Raw genomic sequence first — 7,495 nt, 5'->3', positions numbered from 1 at the left:
GAATTAAACAGGTAAATTTCATGCCTTGTCGATTGCATCGAAATGCAATTGAGGATGTTTTCGATGGCTTCGAACTCTGTTCGATAGCATGGAAATCCTAGCCTAACAGACAGTAATAAACTTTACATATGCTGGGTATTGTTTATTGCATTGAAGGAAGTTCGATAGCATCGAAACTTATGTTTCGATGACATCGAACCTACTTCGATTACATCGACCTTGTTCTACTTCCCTCCACCAATCTTAAAATACTCTAAGTGTTCTTCGATGTGATCGAACCTCTTTCGATAACATCGAAAGTAAGTTATCGATACCATCAAAGATTGTTTGATTGCATCAAAATATGGACTAGTTTGTCCAACAAGCTTTCAAGGAAAATCTTATATCTCGATTGCATCGAATCCACTATCAGTGGCATTAAAATTTAAAATTTAATAACATTAAAGGCCTATTAATTGAATCGGAATATGGATCAAACTAGCCAGTGAGCTTCCATAGGAAGATCATTTTATTCTCAATGGCATCTATCTACAGTCGATGACATCGAAATAATGATCGATGACATCGAATCTTGGCTCATTTAGTCCAACAACCAAGTGACATTTTCAAACGAAAATTCCAATGGCATCGAGCCATCTCTCGATGACATCGAAGGGTGAAAGGACGAGCTATAAATGTCCTTGAGGGGGGTGAATAGGACAATACCAAATGTTTTGATACAATGCAGAATAATAAAACAATTATACTCAATTACTTAGAGTATTGAATTCTTGATATCAAATGGTTTGTAGGACAACCTTCACCTAAAAGATTTAGGCAGGACAACCTTATTTCACGACATCTTTGAAATCAAAATATCAAACTTAGCAAGAGCTATTCAATCACAAGAAAGACATATAAATAATAAAAACAATCACCACAATGCACAAAGGAATTATAGTGGTTCGATGCATAAACCCATACCTACTCCACTCCCAAAATTACTACCTTCGTAATTTTGGCTTTCACTATTTCAAGGTTTTCACAGGGTCACCTTAACCACCTTATACAGTTTTTATGATTTTTATAGGCTATCACAATAATACCTTCTTTGTGATTTTCACGGGATCACCACAAACCAACCCGCTGAGATTTCCGGGCTATCTCAGAAAAACCCAAAATGAAATAAATATAAATACAGTACTTATCTTCCAATGGCGAGCGAAGATGTTACTGTAGCCTAAATGCAACAATCTTATTTCTTGGGATATTGATGAAGCCGTGTTTGAGTTCAACCCAAAAAGAATATAGAGATCTAATGTATTTTCAATAAACAAAAACCCTAATAGCTATAAATTCTATTCTCTTGAGTCTCAAGTAAGTATGAATCACTCTATTAAAAAATGATTAAAACTATCTTGAGAAAGAGAATAAAATAAGCTAAACAAATGTTAAAATTACTGTACAAATATCTTAAGAAGAGCTTGGCTTTCTCTCTTGCTTTGAAGAATTTTCTCAATGAATTTCGTGTCATAAATGAGTGAGAGAATGCCTCTATTTATAGCCAAGGATTTGGAAATTTGGCTGGCCTGATTTTAGGTTCGGCTAACTGAATTCCGATGATTGCGTTCCAACGGATCTTCAGATTTTATGAGATAAGATCTTTCAAAAATTTGGCTGGCCCAGGCTAGGATTCGACTGGCCAAGCATAGGGTTCACTTAGCCGAATCTCTTTGAGATTCGAAGAGATTACATGATGGAAACTTGACCGAACACATTTGGGCTGGCTGAGCGGACATGTTCGGCTAGCCAAACCCAAGGTTGGGCTTGCCAAACCTACCGCGTAAAATCAATGTCAATTTGTAAACTTGCCTAAATTATGTTGGGTTAGCCAAAGGCAGTTAGCATGGTCGAACCAGATGTTGGGCTAGCCTAACTTGAGTGTATTTTTACTTAAATGATGTTCATTATAATGCTATATGAAATACACCTAACCTAAGGTTATTCTAAGGTTCTACCACCTGATGGTTGACTCATACGGAGTGTTCCGATCTTTGAACCATATACTTTTATGATTGAAGATGTTGAGTCTTCCTTGAGATGCTTGATGGAGTTGTTTCACAAATCTTCATGAGTTGTCGAAGAATATCTTCATGAGTGCTTGTTCTCCTCATAGGATTACGAAATATGACAATTCTAGTAGTGCTTAGGCATAAGCACTAATAAAGGGCCCTTCGATGACATCGAAGGATGATTGATGGCATCGGAGAGAATTTGTCCTGCACTTATTTGAAAATCATAGTGTAGAGAGTATATGCAATCGAAACATCGAAGGAAGCTTTGATGGCATCAAAGACCTTTCGATGACATCTGTTGAGTGTCAAATATTACATATTTTTTCCTATTTATATCTTGGTTTTATGAACATGATAATGGTTAATGGGTATATTTTATACATGTTTGTATTGCAAGGTGAATCTGAGAACTTGGATTGAAAAGAATGTTGAAAGCATGGATTTGATGCTGAAGAATTACCAAGGCAAGGGATGGATCTTATGAAACCAAGATTGAAGATTTCAAACCCTGAGATTCAAGGAAATCAAGTGAAGAAGGAAAAAAGTCGAAAGTGTAAAGTGCAGAAATTCATAGAATCTAAACTTCACTATCTATGACATCGACCACCGGTCGATGACATCGAAGCTAGTGTTCAATGACATCGAACACGAGTTGATGACATTGAAGAATTACATGAAAATCAAGTTAATTGCTGGAAAAATTGGATGTAGTTCTTGATGACATTGAAGCCCTGTTCGATTGCTCAAAGACCTACTTGATGACATCAAAGGCAGTTCGATGACATCGAGATTTTAGCGGATTTTCGGAGCAACTCGTTGGAACACTCTGGACACATTTTCAATTATTTAAACACCCTTCGATGACATCGAAGGACTATTCAATGACATCATAGGTATATTCAATGACATGAAGAGTTACGCAGTGCGAAAAGGCGCGACTTTCGGATTCAAGTTACGCTCGATGACATCGAAGGTTGTTCGATGACATCGAAGGTGTTACACAGAATGTGTAAATTTGAGACGATTTTCAAAGACGATCAGACAAAGGCTATAAATATGAGTTCTTTGAGGAGTTCTAGAGAAAAATTAGGTTTTAAGAAGCAGAGCCAAAGGGTGGAGCAGCCTCCCAAGAATTTTTCTTCCTTATTTATTTTTAATGCTTTCTTTTAGGGTTTTAGATCTAATCATGTATATGGTTTGCTAAACCTCTTAGCTAGGGCTAAGAGGTGAAACTTGTAGCATGTTGGGATGATTATCTTGCTTTGATTCTTATTTATCTTAAACTTTATTGATTTATAGTTTAAATTTAAAGAGTATTTTTAGTTTTCTATGATTTATTGTAACTTAAATTACAATAGATGCTGCGATGGATTTGAATATCTTCTTTTTCTGTTTTGACATTGTGAGATTGGTAAATTCTGTTATTCACCATCATCTCTTGGGCATGGTAGGATGATGGAATCCCTTCCAATCATTATATTACTCATTCATGTGTGGCTAGGTCAATGAAAAGTTCAGATTTGGTCTTCATCTTCCAATTGGATAGGATAGGACTCCAATTCCAATTATGTTTCTTGAATCAAAGTAAGGTAACATCCTGATAGCTACAAGTGGATCCTTTGCACCCTAGTTCCCACCTTTCAATTGATAGTTTTAATCAACATTATTCGCAATTACCCTCCTTTATTCCAGATTTAGGTTTAGATCTTATTCTAATTCTAGTTCTAGTTATTTTAAGAATATTTATAAGTTTAGTCCCTGTGGATTTGACCTCGTTCTCACCGAGTTATTACTACATCACGACCCTACACTTGGGCTTGTGAACAAGTTTTTGGCACCGTTGTCGGGGACTACAGTTGTATTTTTCAGAGATTAATTGGTATTGGAATTATGTTAAGATTAGGGTTTATTTTTTCTGTTATGCTTTTAGGTTAGGATTTTTCTGAAATTGCTTTTAGAAACTAACTTTGTTTTCTGTTTTGTAGGATCCTAACATAGCAACCCTAATAAGGTAACTTCTCTCCAATCTCTCTTATCTTTTTAGATTTCTTATTTGTTGTAGGTTTTAGCTTTCTTTCCTTTTAGATTTTAATTGTTTAGTTACTTGAGGGCTGTGAGTGTTCCATGCCTAAGTGGGTTCGTGGTAACACTCTCCGTCTCTTGAGTGAAGGAGGATTAGTTGAAGGGTTGCCTATTCATCATCGGATTAGATACCACCTGAGATCCTTTGAGTCAGTAGAAGTAATGGCTGCACATCAACCTCAACACCTAGTTGAGGAGGCCCAGGATGAGAATGAGGTGCACCATGCACCCCCACCTTGAACTCTTTGGGATTATTTACAACCGATGACGGTGAGTACACCTTCCTGCATGATATTTCCATTGAATATAGGAACCATGGATGTAAGACCGGGGGTGATTCAACTCCTCAAGTTTCATGGACTAGAATATGAAAGTTAATACTTGCATATGAAAGAGTTTGATGAGATAATATATAGCATATGAAAGAGTTTGATGAGATAATATCTACATTACACTTCCCAAACGTGTCTAAGGACACAGTAAGACTGAAATTGTTTCCTTTCTCTTTGAAAGAAAAGTTGAGTCATGGTTACATTCATTAAGACCACGATCCATTGGCACATGGGTTGAGATGACGAGTGAGTTCCTTAAACAGTTCATCCTGTATCATAAAACGAATACCATAATGAAAGCAATCATGAAATTTGCATAATAGGAAGATGAGACATTATTCCAATGTTGGGAGCGATTTAAGGATCTCATAAATTCATATCCACAACATGGCTACGAAACATATAGAGGATAATGAGCTTTTTCTATAAGGGATTGACCCCATCCATGCGCCAATTTGTGGATATGATGTGTAATGGGGAATTCATGAACAAGAAAGTCGATGATGCGTGGGATTATTTTGATAAACTCGTTGAAAATGTGCAGTCATGGGATACCTCCTCAAGAACCACCACTTTTAAGCCTACTCAATCAAAGGAAAGGGGAGGAATTTGTGTTTTAAAAGAGGAAGATGATATAAATGCAAGAGTGGCCAAACTCACAAGAAAAGTCGATGCCATGGAACTTACGAAGGCAGAACCCGAAAAGGCTGCAAAAGTTGTTTGTGGTATTTGTGCTTGTAACATACATACAACTAAAAATTGTCCAACAATCCCTGCTTTCTAAGAGATATTGAATGAGAAATCAAATGCCGTAGACAACTACCAAAGACCTTTCATTGAACCCTCCTTAAATACATATAACTTAAGTTGGAGGAACCATCCAAATTTCAGTTGGAGGAATGGACAAACTGCTACTCCTCAAAGGATCCTTAACCAATTTCTAAATTAAAGGAAACCTCAAGAGGATCTGGTCTTAAAACACATGCAAAACCAAGAGCTTTTTAATCAGGGTATGCTACAAACCTTTCAAGACCTTAAAAGGCCATACAAGGGCTTGATACAAAAAATTCGATTGGGGAGAAAGGGATCCTTCCGGCCCAGCCTCTCCCCAACCTAAAACCGCAAAATGAAATAAGTGACTCAAGCTCTTCAAATCAGATGAAGTAGGCTAAGTTTATCACCACTCTTAGGAGTGAGAAGATTATTGATAAAACTATTCTTGTAACATCCTTAAATTTCATGGCAAGAGTTTATACTCGTCCCGAGAAAATCGAGTGTTAATAATTGAATGAATTGGATGCTTTAAAAATCACACCATATTTTTTTTTCTTCATCTAGATCATATCTAGTCACATTTATGAAGGTAACCATTCATAAGAATAAAAATGACTGTATTTATTATTTCATCAAATTAAGAAAATTTAACAAATTATCAAATGCCCTCTCAATGGGAGTTTATTACATTATCGAGTTCGCAGTAGAAATATAAAACTAAATCATAAAATTATCTTCTTATTCTTTTAATATAATCTTCCATAGGGAGATGGTCCTCCAGGTCTTCAATCTGTACATCACTTGCGTCATCTATACGGTTGGAGAGGGTCAATGCCCTACTCAAAGAGATGATTATCCTTTAAGATTAACAATAATTCAAGATATTCGTAAGAGTAATGTAAACGTTCTGATACATCTCGTACTTCATTACTACGAGAGGTATTAGTATGCACAACCAATCTGCATGAATGCATGCCTAGCAAAGTGTGTGCAGCTCATCATACGTAGTGATCATTATCACAATGTGAAAAGTAGTTCAAAATATCCGACTCGCTCTGCATTCGCACACTACGGAGATTTGTCGGCGTGTCCAACGTTAACATGGATTTACGCGAACATCTCAAGGTGACACAACAACACGATTGGGAGATTTATGTAACATGATGTGTTCATGGAGCGACTATTTGTGTCATTCAATCCCAAGAAGTGATGTAACACGCATGACGATTTACTTACATCGATTATGCACCACACCAACTAATCCACAGAATTACGTGCTTACCAAGAGGGTCACTACTCGCAAAACTTCCAAGGCACCTGCCCAAGCCATAAAGTTAAATAACATACAACTAACAAAATAAGGAGAAGAGTAACAATGGCTAACTCAACAGAGAGGAGAGTGATAATGGCCAACTCAACAAAGAGGAGAGTAGCAATAGCTAACTCAACAAAAAGGAGAGTGGTAAAGGCCAACTCAACAAAGCTGAGAGTGGTAAGGGCCAACCAATAATAAGGAGAGTAGCAATGGCTAACTCATCAAAATTGATAAGGCAAAGGCAAGGCTTGTATCCATCGCCCCTCATAAATTCATAAAGATCATTTGTAATTAAAGTCTTACCATAATTTCCAAAGGATAAACAATTGATGGTTGTAAAATTATATGATCGCAAGGAGAAAATCATAGTAACATAAAAACATGTGAAAAGGGAATTAAACCATACCAACTTAAATAAAGTAAGCTTAAAGTAAAAACCCTCACCTTTCAATCTCGGTCTCTCCCAAATGTTACTGGTTCTGTATTGTCACACGCCAATCCTAGCATGATTAATATGATTTATATAGTTAGGCTATTGTATTACTCAAATTATCATGGTTATGATTATTTTTTAGTTATAATTTAGGCTATGATCATAATTAACTTATGGTTTAACTTATCTATAAATATCTTTAGTCTCACAAAGGGCCGATCTAATAGCTTAGATTGACTGCCTCTACATCTATCACTGAAATTTTAAGATTAATTGCTCTTTGGGAGTAAATGAGGGTTTAGAAAAGGTCTTACTTACTTGTCACCGAATTTAGATTTGTGCGTGATTCTTCCCAACACTTCCCTTTGGTAGTCGGTTTCTCTCTTTTCTTTCTGCCTCTCTCTCTCTCTCTCTCTCTCTCTCTCTCTCTCTCTCTCTCCCTTTCTTTTCTTTTCTTTTCTTTTCTTTATCTTTCTTTTTTTTTTCTTTCTCTTTCTTTTTCTTT

Source organism: Magnolia sinica, chromosome 2 (assembly GCF_029962835.1).
Source record: "Magnolia sinica isolate HGM2019 chromosome 2, MsV1, whole genome shotgun sequence".
Classification (NCBI taxonomy): Eukaryota; Viridiplantae; Streptophyta; class Magnoliopsida; order Magnoliales; family Magnoliaceae; genus Magnolia; species Magnolia sinica.
Note: the sequence above shows the minus strand (reverse complement) of the source record.